Below are 12500 nucleotides of genomic sequence, written 5' to 3'. Positions count from 1 at the left end.
GGAACGCCAAATTAGTCCCTCTCCTAGCTGGAAGTCCAAAAAAAAGGCGTGAATTTGACTAAGTGTCTAGGAGCATTTCCCTTTAAGAAGGCCGACGTGCTATGGTTCTCCACCTGGGTACGGAACGCCAAATTAGTCCCTCTCCTAGCTGGAAGTCCAAAAAAAAGGCGTGAATTTGACTAAGTGTCTAGGAGCATTTCCCTTTAAGAAGGCCGACGTGCTATGGTTCTCCACCTGGGTACGGAACGCCAAATTAGTCCCTCTCCTAGCTGGAAGTAGTCAAAAAAAGGCGGAAATTTGACTAAGTGTCATTATTTTAGAGTACCAGGCCTCTATAGAAAAGTTTGGTTTTTTGTCTATGTGTCATCATTTTAGAGTACCAGGCCTCTATAGAAAAGTTTGGTAAATTTGACTAAGTGTCTAGGAGCATTTCCCTTTAAGAAGGCCGACGTGCTATGGTTCTCCACCTGGGTCTGGAACGCCAAATTAGTCCCTCTCCTCGCTGGAAGTCCAAAAAAAAGGCGGAAATTTGACTAAGTGCCTAGGAGGATGTCCCCTTAAGAAGGCCGACGTGCCTTGGTTCTCTACCTGGGTACGGAACGCCAAATTAGTCCCTCTCCTCGCTGGAAGTCCAAAAAAAAGGCGTGAATTTGACTAAGTGCCTAGGAGCATTTCCCTTTAAGAAGGCCGACGTGCTATGGTTCTCCACCTGGGTCAGGAAAGCAAAATTGTCCCTCTCCTCGCTGGAAGTCCAAAAAAAAGGCGTGAATTTGACTAAGTGCCTAGGAGCATTTCCCTTTAAGAAGGCCGACGTGCTATGGTTCTCCACCTGGGTCAGGAAAGCAAAATTGTCCCTCTCCTCGCTGGAAGTCCAAAAAAAAGGCGTGAATTTGACTAAGTGCCTAGGAGCATTTCCCTTTAAGAAGGCCGACGTGCTATGGTTCTCCACCTGGGTCTGGAACGCCAAATTAGTCCCTCTCCTAGCTGGAAGTAGTCAAAAAAAGGCGGAAATTTGACTAAGTGTCATTATTTTAGAGTACCAGGCCTCTATAGAAAAGTTTGGTTTTTTGTCTATGTGTCATCATTTTAGAGTACCAGGGCTCTATAGAAAAGTTTGGTAAATTTGACTAAGTGTCTAGGAGCATTTCCCTTTAAGAAGGCCGACGTGCTATGGTTCTCCACCTGGGTCTGGAACGCCAAATTAGTCCCTCTCCTCGCTGGAAGTCCAAAAAAAAGGCGGAAATTTGACTAAGTGCCTAGGAGGATGTCCCCTTAAGAAGGCCGACGTGCCTTGGTTCTCTACCTGGGTACGGAACGCCAAATTAGTCCCTCTCCTCGCTGGAAGTCCAAAAAAAAGGCGTGAATTTGACTAAGTGCCTAGGAGCATTTCCCTTTAAGAAGGCCGACGTGCTATGGTTCTCCACCTGGGTCAGGAAAGCAAAATTGTCCCTCTCCTCGCTGGAAGTCCAAAAAAAAGGCGTGAATTTGACTAAGTGCCTAGGAGCATTTCCCTTTAAGAAGGCCGACGTGCTATGGTTCTCCACCTGGGTCAGGAAAGCAAAATTGTCCCTCTCCTCGCTGGAAGTCCAAAAAAAAGGCGTGAATTTGACTAAGTGCCTAGGAGCATTTCCCTTTAAGAAGGCCGACGTGCTATGGTTCTCCACCCGGGTACGGAAAGCAAAATTAGTCCCTCTCCTCGCTGGAAGTCCAAAAAAAAGGCGTAAATTTGACTAAGTGCCTAGGAGGATGTCCCTTTAAGAAGGCTGACCTGCTATGGTTCTCCACCCGGGTGCGGAAAGCAAAATTAGTCCCTCTCCTCGCTGGAAGTCCAAAAAAAAGGCGTAAATTTGACTAAGTGCCTAGGAGGATGTCCCTTAAAGAAGGCCGACGTGCTATGGTTCTCCACCTGGGTCTGGAACGCCAAATTAGTCCCTCTCCTCGCTGGAAGTCCAAAAAAAAGGCGGAAATTTGACTAAGTGCCTAGGAGGATGTCCCTTTAAGAAGGCCGACGTGCTATGGTTCTCCACCCGGGTCCGGAACTCAAAATTAGTCCCTCTCCTAGTTGGAAGTCATCAAAAAAAGGCGGAAATTTGACTAAGTGCCATCATTTTAGAGTACCAGGACTATAGTGGGGGAATTGGAGCCCTCTGGTGGACACTCGCTGCAAATGCACCCTGAATTAAAGACATTATTTCCAGTTCTTTTGGGGCCCTATTTTCAGGCGTAAATTTGACTAAGTGTCTAGGGGCATGTCCCTTTAAGAAGGCCGACCTGCTATGGTTCTCCACCTGGGTCTGGAACGCCAAATTAGTCCCTCTCCTCGCTGGAAGTCCAAAAAAAAGGCGTGAATTTGACTAAGTGCCTAGGAGGATGTCCCTTTAAGAAGGCCGACGTGCTATGGTTCTCCACCTGGGTCAGGAAAGCAAAATTGTCCCTCTCCTCGCTGGAAGTCCAAAAAAAAGGCGTGAATTTGACTAAGTGCCTAGGAGCATTTCCCTTTAAGAAGGCCGACGTGCTATGGTTCTCCACCCGGGTACGGAAAGCAAAATTAGTCCCTCTCCTCGCTGGAAGTCCAAAAAAAAGGCGTAAATTTGACTAAGTGCCTAGGAGGATGTCCCTTTAAGAAGGCCGACCTGCTATGGTTCTCCACCTGGGTCAGGAAAGCAAAATTGTCCCTCTCCTCGCTGGAAGTCCAAAAAAAAGGCGTGAATTTGACTAAGTGCCTAGGAGGATGTCCCTTTAAGAAGGCCGACCTGCTATGGTTCTCCACCTGGGTACGGAACGCCAAATTAGTCCCTCTCCTCGCTGGAAGTCCAAAAAAAAGGCGTGAATTTGACTAAGTGTCTAGGAGCATTTCCCTTTAAGAAGGCCGACGTGCTATGGTTCTCCACCTGGGTCAGGAAAGCAAAATTGTCCCTCTCCTCGCTGGAAGTCCAAAAAAAAGGCGTGAATTTGACTAAGTGCCTAGGAGCATTTCCCTTTAAGAAGGCCGACGTGCTATGGTTCTCCACCTGGGTCAGGAAAGCAAAATTGTCCCTCTCCTCGCTGGAAGTCCAAAAAAAAGGCGTGAATTTGACTAAGTGCCTAGGAGCATTTCCCTTTAAGAAGGCCGACGTGCTATGGTTCTCCACCTGGGTCAGGAAAGCAAAATTGTCCCTCTCCTCGCTGGAAGTCCAAAAAAAAGGCGTGAATTTGACTAAGTGCCTAGGAGGATGTCCCTTTAAGAAGGCCGACGTGCTATGGTTCTCCACCTGGGTCAGGAAAGCAAAATTGTCCCTCTCCTCGCTGGAAGTCCAAAAAAAAGGCGTGAATTTGACTAAGTGTCTAGGAGGATGTCCCTTTAAGAAGGCCGACCTGCTATGGTCCTCCACCTGGGTCAGGAACGCAAAATTGTCCCTCCCCTCGCTGGAAGTCCAAAAAAAAGGCGTGAATTTGACTAAGTGCCTAGGAGGATGTCCCTTTAAGAAGGCTGACCTGCTATGGTTCTCCACCCGGGTGCGGAAAGCAAAATTAGTCCCTCTCCTCGCTGGAAGTCCAAAAAAAAGGTGTAAATTTGACTAAGTGCCTAGGAGGATGTCCCTTTAAGAAGGCCGACGTGCTATGGTCCTCCACCTGGGTCAGGAACGCAAAATTGTCCCTCTCCTCGCTGGAAGTCCAAAAAAAAGGTGTAAATTTGACTAAGTGCCTAGGAGGATGTCCCTTTAAGAAGGCCGACGTGCTATGGTCCTCCACCTGGGTCAGGAACGCAAAATTGTCCCTCTCCTCGCTGGAAGTCCAAAAAAAAGGTGTAAATTTGACTAAGTGCCTAGGAGGATGTCCCTTTAAGAAGGCCGACGTGCTATGGTCCTCCACCTGGGTCAGGAACGCAAAATTGTCCCTCCCCTCGCTGGAAGTCCAAAAAAAAGGCGGAAATTTGACTAAGTGCCTAGGAGGATGTCCCTTTAAGAAGGCTGACCTGCTATGGTTCTCCACCCGGGTGCGGAAAGCAAAATTAGTCCCTCTCCTCGCTGGAAGTCCAAAAAAAAGGCGTGAATTTGACTAAGTGCCTAGGAGCATTTCCCTTTAAGAAGGCCGACGTGCTATGGTTCTCCACCTGGGTCAGGAAAGCAAAATTGTCCCTCTCCTCGCTGGAAGTCCAAAAAAAAGGCGTGAATTTGACTAAGTGCCTAGGAGCATTTCCCTTTAAGAAGGCCGACGTGCTATGGTTCTCCACCTGGGTCAGGAAAGCAAAATTGTCCCTCTCCTCGCTGGAAGTCCAAAAAAAAGGCGTGAATTTGACTAAGTGCCTAGGAGCATTTCCCTTTAAGAAGGCCGACGTGCTATGGTTCTCCACCTGGGTCAGGAAAGCAAAATTGTCCCTCTCCTCGCTGGAAGTCCAAAAAAAAGGCGTGAATTTGACTAAGTGCCTAGGAGCATTTCCCTTTAAGAAGGCCGACGTGCTATGGTTCTCCACCCGGGTACGGAAAGCAAAATTAGTCCCTCTCCTCGCTGGAAGTCCAAAAAAAAGGCGTAAATTTGACTAAGTGCCTAGGAGGATGTCCCTTTAAGAAGGCTGACCTGCTATGGTTCTCCACCCGGGTGCGGAAAGCAAAATTAGTCCCTCTCCTCGCTGGAAGTCCAAAAAAAAGGCGTAAATTTGACTAAGTGCCTAGGAGGATGTCCCTTAAAGAAGGCCGACGTGCTATGGTTCTCCACCTGGGTCTGGAACGCCAAATTAGTCCCTCTCCTCGCTGGAAGTCCAAAAAAAAGGCGGAAATTTGACTAAGTGCCTAGGAGGATGTCCCTTTAAGAAGGCCGACGTGCTATGGTTCTCCACCCGGGTCCGGAACTCAAAATTAGTCCCTCTCCTAGTTGGAAGTCATCAAAAAAAGGCGGAAATTTGACTAAGTGCCATCATTTTAGAGTACCAGGACTATAGTGGGGGAATTGGAGCCCTCTGGTGGACACTCGCTGCAAATGCACCCTGAATTAAAGACATTATTTCCAGTTCTTTTGGGGCCCTATTTTCAGGCGTAAATTTGACTAAGTGTCTAGGGGCATGTCCCTTTAAGAAGGCCGACCTGCTATGGTTCTCCACCTGGGTCTGGAACGCCAAATTAGTCCCTCTCCTCGCTGGAAGTCCAAAAAAAAGGCGTGAATTTGACTAAGTGCCTAGGAGGATGTCCCTTTAAGAAGGCCGACGTGCTATGGTTCTCCACCTGGGTCAGGAAAGCAAAATTGTCCCTCTCCTCGCTGGAAGTCCAAAAAAAAGGCGTGAATTTGACTAAGTGCCTAGGAGCATTTCCCTTTAAGAAGGCCGACGTGCTATGGTTCTCCACCCGGGTACGGAAAGCAAAATTAGTCCCTCTCCTCGCTGGAAGTCCAAAAAAAAGGCGTAGATTTGACTAAGTGCCTAGGAGGATGTCCCTTTAAGAAGGCCGACCTGCTATGGTTCTCCACCTGGGTCAGGAAAGCAAAATTGTCCCTCTCCTCGCTGGAAGTCCAAAAAAAAGGCGTGAATTTGACTAAGTGCCTAGGAGGATGTCCCTTTAAGAAGGCCGACCTGCTATGGTTCTCCACCTGGGTACGGAACGCCAAATTAGTCCCTCTCCTCGCTGGAAGTCCAAAAAAAAGGCGTGAATTTGACTAAGTGTCTAGGAGCATTTCCCTTTAAGAAGGCCGACGTGCTATGGTTCTCCACCTGGGTCAGGAAAGCAAAATTGTCCCTCTCCTCGCTGGAAGTCCAAAAAAAAGGCGTGAATTTGACTAAGTGCCTAGGAGCATTTCCCTTTAAGAAGGCCGACGTGCTATGGTTCTCCACCTGGGTCAGGAAAGCAAAATTGTCCCTCTCCTCGCTGGAAGTCCAAAAAAAAGGCGTGAATTTGACTAAGTGCCTAGGAGCATTTCCCTTTAAGAAGGCCGACGTGCTATGGTTCTCCACCTGGGTCAGGAAAGCAAAATTGTCCCTCTCCTCGCTGGAAGTCCAAAAAAAAGGCGTGAATTTGACTAAGTGCCTAGGAGGATGTCCCTTTAAGAAGGCCGACGTGCTATGGTTCTCCACCTGGGTCAGGAAAGCAAAATTGTCCCTCTCCTCGCTGGAAGTCCAAAAAAAAGGCGTGAATTTGACTAAGTGTCTAGGAGGATGTCCCTTTAAGAAGGCCGACCTGCTATGGTCCTCCACCTGGGTCAGGAACGCAAAATTGTCCCTCCCCTCGCTGGAAGTCCAAAAAAAAGGCGTGAATTTGACTAAGTGCCTAGGAGGATGTCCCTTTAAGAAGGCTGACCTGCTATGGTTCTCCACCCGGGTGCGGAAAGCAAAATTAGTCCCTCTCCTCGCTGGAAGTCCAAAAAAAAGGTGTAAATTTGACTAAGTGCCTAGGAGGATGTCCCTTTAAGAAGGCCGACGTGCTATGGTCCTCCACCTGGGTCAGGAACGCAAAATTGTCCCTCTCCTCGCTGGAAGTCCAAAAAAAAGGTGTAAATTTGACTAAGTGCCTAGGAGGATGTCCCTTTAAGAAGGCCGACGTGCTATGGTCCTCCACCTGGGTCAGGAACGCAAAATTGTCCCTCTCCTCGCTGGAAGTCCAAAAAAAAGGTGTAAATTTGACTAAGTGCCTAGGAGGATGTCCCTTTAAGAAGGCCGACGTGCTATGGTCCTCCACCTGGGTCAGGAACGCAAAATTGTCCCTCCCCTCGCTGGAAGTCCAAAAAAAAGGCGGAAATTTGACTAAGTGCCTAGGAGGATGTCCCTTTAAGAAGGCTGACCTGCTATGGTTCTCCACCCGGGTGCGGAAAGCAAAATTAGTCCCTCTCCTCGCTGGAAGTCCAAAAAAAAGGCGGAAATTTGACTAAGTGCCTAGGAGGATGTCCCTTTAAGAAGGCCGACGTGCTATGGTTCTCCACCCGGGTCCGGAACTCAAAATTAGTCCCTCTCCTAGTTGGAAGTCATCAAAAAAAGGCGGAAATTTGACTAAGTGCCATCATTTTAGAGTACCAGGACTATAGCTGGGGAATTGGAGCCCTCTGGTGGACACTCGCTGCAAATGCACCCTGAATTAAACACATTATTTCCAGTTCTTTTGGGGCCCTATTTTCAGACGTTGTGGAGCCCTCCAGTGGACTCCCGCCTCCAATGCACCCCCATAATTATAGACATCACCCCCCAAATTAAAGACATTATTTCCAGTTCTTTTGGGGCCCTATTTTCAGCCGGTTTGGCGTATTTCCTTGACGCCGGGGAGTCCTACAGGTGTTCCCGGGGAATGAGAGGCCTTTTGTGGGCCAGAAAGAGTGGGGAACCCTTGGAGCCCCTATTTTCAGACAGTTTGGCTTATTTCGGTGACGCCGGGGCGTCCATCAGGTCTTCCCGGGGAATGAGAGGCCTTTTGTGGCCATATGTCAACAAAAGAGTGGGGAAATGGAGCCCTCCGGTGGACTCCCGCTGCAAATGCACCCCCCAAATTAAATACATTAATTCCAGGCCTTTTGGGGCCCTATATTCAGACGGTGTGGAGCCCTCCAGTGGACTCCCGCCTCCAATGCACCCCCATAATTATAGACATCACCCCCCAAATTAAACACATTATTTCCAGTTCTTTTGGGCCCCTATTTTCAGACGGTTTGGCGTATTTCCTTGACGCCGGGGAGTCCTACAGGTGTTCCCGGGGAATGAGAGGCCTTTTGTGGGCCAGAAAGAGTGGGGAACACTTGGAGCCCCTATTTTCAGACAGTTTGCCGTATTTCGGTGACGCCGGGGCGTCCGTCAGGTCTTCCCGGGGAATGTGAGGCCTTTTGTGGCCATATGTCAACAAAAGAGTGGGGAAATGGAGCCCTCCGGTGGACTCCCGCTGCAAATGCACCCCCCAAATTAAAGACATTAATTCCAGGCCTTTTGGGGCCCTATATTCAGACGGTGTGGAGCCCTCCAGTGGACTCCCGCCTCCAATGCACCCCCATAATTATAGACATCACCCCCCAAATTAAACACATCATTTCCAGTTCTTTTGGGCCCCTATTTTCAGACGGTTTGGCGTATTTCCTTGACGCCGGGGAGTCCTACAGGTGTTCCCGGGGAATGAGAGGCCTTTTGTGGGCCAGAAAGAGTGGGGAACCCTTGGAGCCCCTATTTTCAGACAGTTTGCCGTATTTCGGTGACGCCGGGGCGTCCATCAGGTCTTCCCGGGGAATGTGAGGCCTTTCGTGGGCCATATTTTCAGACAGATTGGCCTGTTTCAGTGACGCCGAGGCGTCCATCAGGTCTTCCCGGGGAGTGTGAGGCCTTTTGGGGCCCTATTTTCAGACAGAAAAAAAAGAAAAGTAACCCTTACACTACAAAGGACAGCGGGGAAACGCCCCCCCAGCAAAGTCACAGGGGAAGTGGGGTAGACAAGTGGAGAGTGTCTGGGGAAAAGTCCACAAAATGATCAAAAATCACACCCAGGTACGAGTGCCACAAGTCCCGCCGCGTCCCACCCGAGTCCGAGGTGCCCCCCGCATGCCCAAAACGCACCCAGCAAAGGCGCACTGTGAGTGGGGAAGAAAAGTTGGAAAAGTGGGCAAAAGTCCGGAAAAATGACCAAAAACCACACCCAGGTTAGAGCCCCACACGTCCTGCAGTCGCACCCGAGTCCTGGGATGCCCAACATGTCCAAAAAAATCAAAAAAAGCCCAAAAAATCAAAAAAATCCCCGGGCCGTATCTTGGACGCCGGCGTACCGCGTTCGGCCCTCGTGCCGTAGTTTGGCGACCGATTGTAAAAATTTGCCGCGACCGGCTAGTTTTTTTCCTTGGAGTAAATAGAGAGTAGATCCAGCAGGAAATATGCACTATAAACAAAGAGAGGGAGTTTGGAGGGGGGCAAAAACGCCCTCTTGGAACTTTTGCAGCAGCACACATCAAACTAGCGGGGAGAAGGCATGCATAGCAAAAGTCCACGAAATGATCAAAAATCACACCCAGGTTCGAGTCCCACAAGTCCCGCCGCGTTCCACCAGGGTTCCGGGGTGCCTACAATGTCCACAACTTACCCAGCAAAGGCGCACTGTGATTGGGAAGAAAAGTAGGGAAAGTGGGCAAAAGTCCCGAATTTGGTCCAAAATCACACCCAGGTTCGAGTCCCACAAGTCCCGCCGCGTTCCACCAGTGTCTCGGGGTGCCTACAATGTCCACAACGCACCCAGCAAAGGCGCACTGTGATTGGGAAGAAAAGTTGGGAAAGTGGGCAAAAGTCCCGAATTTGGTCCAAAATCACACCCAGGTTCGAGTCCCACAAGTCCCGCCGCGTTCCACCAGGGTTCCGGGGTGCCTACAATGTCCACAACTCACCCAGCAAAGGCGCACTGTGATTGGGAAGAAAAGTAGGGAAAGTGGGCAAAAGTCCCGAATTTGGTCCAAAATCACACCCAGGTTCGAGTCCCACAAGTCCCGCCGCGTTCCACCAGTGTCTCGGGGTGCCTACAATGTCCACAACGCACCCAGCAAAGGCGCACTGTGATTGGGAAGAAAAGTTGGGAAAGTGGGCAAAAGTCCCGAATTTGGTCCAAAATCACACCCAGGTTCGAGTCCCACAAGTCCCGCCGCGTTCCACCAGGGTTCCGGGGTGCCTACAATGTCCACAACTTACCCAGCAAAGGCGCACTGTGATTGGGAAGAAAAGTAGGGAAAGTGGGCAAAAGTCCCGAATTTGGTCCAAAATCACACCCAGGTTCGAGTCCCACAAGTCCCGCCGCGTTCCACCAGTGTCTCGGGGTGCCTACAATGTCCACAACGCACCCAGCAAAGGCGCACTGTGATTGGGAAGAAAAGTTGGGAAAGTGGGCAAAAGTCCCGAATTTGGTCCAAAATCACACCCAGGTTCGAGTCCCACAAGTCCCGCCGCGTTCCACCAGTGTTCCGGGGTGCCTGACATGTCCACGACGCACCCAGCAAAGGCGCACTGTGATTGGGAAGAAAAGTAGGGAAAGTGGGCAAAAGTCCCGAATTTGGTCCAAAATCACACCCAGGTTCGAGTCCCACAAGTCCCGCCGCGTTCCACCAGTGTCTCGGGGTGCCTACAATGTCCACAACGCACCCAGCAAAGGCGCACTGTGATTGGGAAGAAAAGTTGGGAAAGTGGGCAAAAGTCCCGAATTTGGTCCAAAATCACACCCAGGTTCGAGTCCCACAAGTCCCGCCGCGTTCCACCAGGGTTCCGGGGCGCCTACAATGTCCACAACGCACCCAGCAAAGGCGCACTGTGATTGGGAAGAAAAGTTGGGAAAGTGGGCAAAAGTCCCGAATTTGGTCCAAAATCACACCCAGGTTCGAGTCCCACAAGTCCCGCCGCGTTCCACCAGGGTTGCGGGGTGCCTGACATGTCCACGACGCACCCAGCAAAGGCGCACTGTGATTGGGAAGAAAAGTTGGGAAAGTGGGCAAAAGTCCCGAATTTGGTCCAAAATCACACCCAGGTTCGAGTCCCACAAGTCCCGCCGCGTTCCACCAGTGTCTCGGGGTGCCTACAATGTCCACAACGCACCCAGCAAAGGCGCACTGTGATTGGGAAGAAAAGTTGGGAAAGTGGGCAAAAGTCCCGAATTTGGTCCAAAATTATGCCCGGGTTGGAGTACCACGAGTCCGGCCGCGTTCCACCGGTGTCCCGGGGGTGCCTGGCATGTCCACAACGCACCCAGCAAAGGCGCACTGTGATTGGGAAGAAAAGTTGGGAAAGTGGGCAAAAGTCCCGAATTTGGTCCAAAATCACACCCAGGTTCGAGTCCCACAAGTCCCGCCGCGTTCCACCAGGGTTCCGGGGTGCCTACAATGTCCACGACGCACCCAGCAAAGGCGCACTGTGATTGGGAAGAAAAGTTGGGAAAGTGGGCAAAAGTCCCGAATTTGGTCCAAAATCACACCCAGGTTCGAGTCCCACAAGTCCCGCCGCGTTCCACCAGTGTCTCGGGGTGCCTACAATGTCCACAACGCACCCAGCAAAGGCGCACTGTGATTGGGAAGAAAAGTTGGGAAAGTGGGCAAAAGTCCCGAATTTGGGCCAAAATTATGCCCGGGTTGGAGTACCACGAGTCCGGCCGCGTTCCACCGGTGTCCCGGGGGTGCCTGGCATGTCCACAACGCACCCAGCAAAGGCGCACTGTGATTGGGAAGAAAAGTTGGGAAAGTGGGCAAAAGTCCCGAATTTGATCCAATATTATGCCCGGGTTGGAGTACCACGAGTCCGGCCGCGTTCCACCGGTGTCCCGGGGGTGCCTGCCATGTCCACAACTTACCCAGCAAAGGCGCACTGTGATTCAGAAGAAAAGTTGGGAAAGTGGGGAAAAAAAGGACCGGGAAATATCCAAAATTATGCCCGGGTTGGAGTACCACGAGTCCGGCCGCGTTCCACCGGTGTCCCGGGGGTGCCTGGCACGTCCACAACTTACCCAGCAAAGGCGCACTGTCAGTGGGGAAGACCAAACATGTCTCGGATTTTTTCCAAGTACCTTAACGAGAGAGGCTAAAAAGCACCTGTTTTTACCTTCTCTCGTTGTTGTACTTAGAAAAAAAACGAGAAAAAAAAAAATCTGGGTTTTTTTCTAAGTACCTTAACGAGAGAGGCTAAAAAAACCAATTTTTACCTTCTCTCGTTGTTGTACTTAGAAAAAAAACGAGAAAAAAAATTTTCCCCATTCATTTCAATGGGAGTTCATTTTTTTTTTGGGATTTTTTCTAAGTACCTTAACGAGAGAGGCTTAATTTTTCACCTACTTTTTACCTTCTCTCGATTTTTCGTTTTTTACCTGGTCGACCAAAACACCTCCATCTCGTTACTATGTGCACCATGTCTGACAGGCTGAAATCACAGGGAACGCGTCCGAGTCAAAGTGAGCTATTTTCGGACACAAATATGGTGTTTTTCCCCTCTATCCTCTGGTTCTTTTTTCAAACTGATCTTCCAGCATCTGAGCGACAGGGGCTCATGCAGACACCTGTGTCCGCCCGAGGGGCGCCTTCCCGGACACATATATGGTGCTTCCCCCCTCTTTACCCCGGTCCTTTTTCAAACTGATCTTCCAGCATCTGAGCGACAGGGGCTCATGCAGACACCTGTGTCCGCCCGAGGGGCGCCTTCCCGGACACATATATGGTGCTTCCCCCCTCTTTACCCCGGTCCTTTTTCAAACTGATCTTCCAGCATCTGAGCGACAGGGGCTCATGCAGACACCTGTGTCCGCCCGAGGGGCGCCTTCCCGGACACATATATGGTGCTTCCCCCCTCTTTACCCCGGTCCTTTTTCAAACTGATCTTCCAGCATCTGAGCGACAGGGGCTCATGCAGACACCTGTGTCCGCCCGAGGGGCGCCTTCCCGGACACATATATGGTGCTTCCCCCCTCTTTACCCCGGTCCTTTTTCAAACTGATCTTCCAGCATCTGAGCGACAGGGGCTCATGCAGACACCTGTGTCCGCCCGAGGGGCGCCTTCCCGGACACATATATGGTGCTTTCCCCCTCTTTACCCCGGTCCTTTTTCAAACTGCTCTTCC

Source organism: Nerophis lumbriciformis, unplaced genomic scaffold (genome assembly GCF_033978685.3).
Source record: "Nerophis lumbriciformis unplaced genomic scaffold, RoL_Nlum_v2.1 HiC_scaffold_983, whole genome shotgun sequence".
Taxonomy (NCBI): domain Eukaryota; kingdom Metazoa; phylum Chordata; class Actinopteri; order Syngnathiformes; family Syngnathidae; genus Nerophis; species Nerophis lumbriciformis.
The sequence above is the reverse complement of the archived record's forward strand: the minus strand, read 5'-3'. Positions refer to the sequence as shown.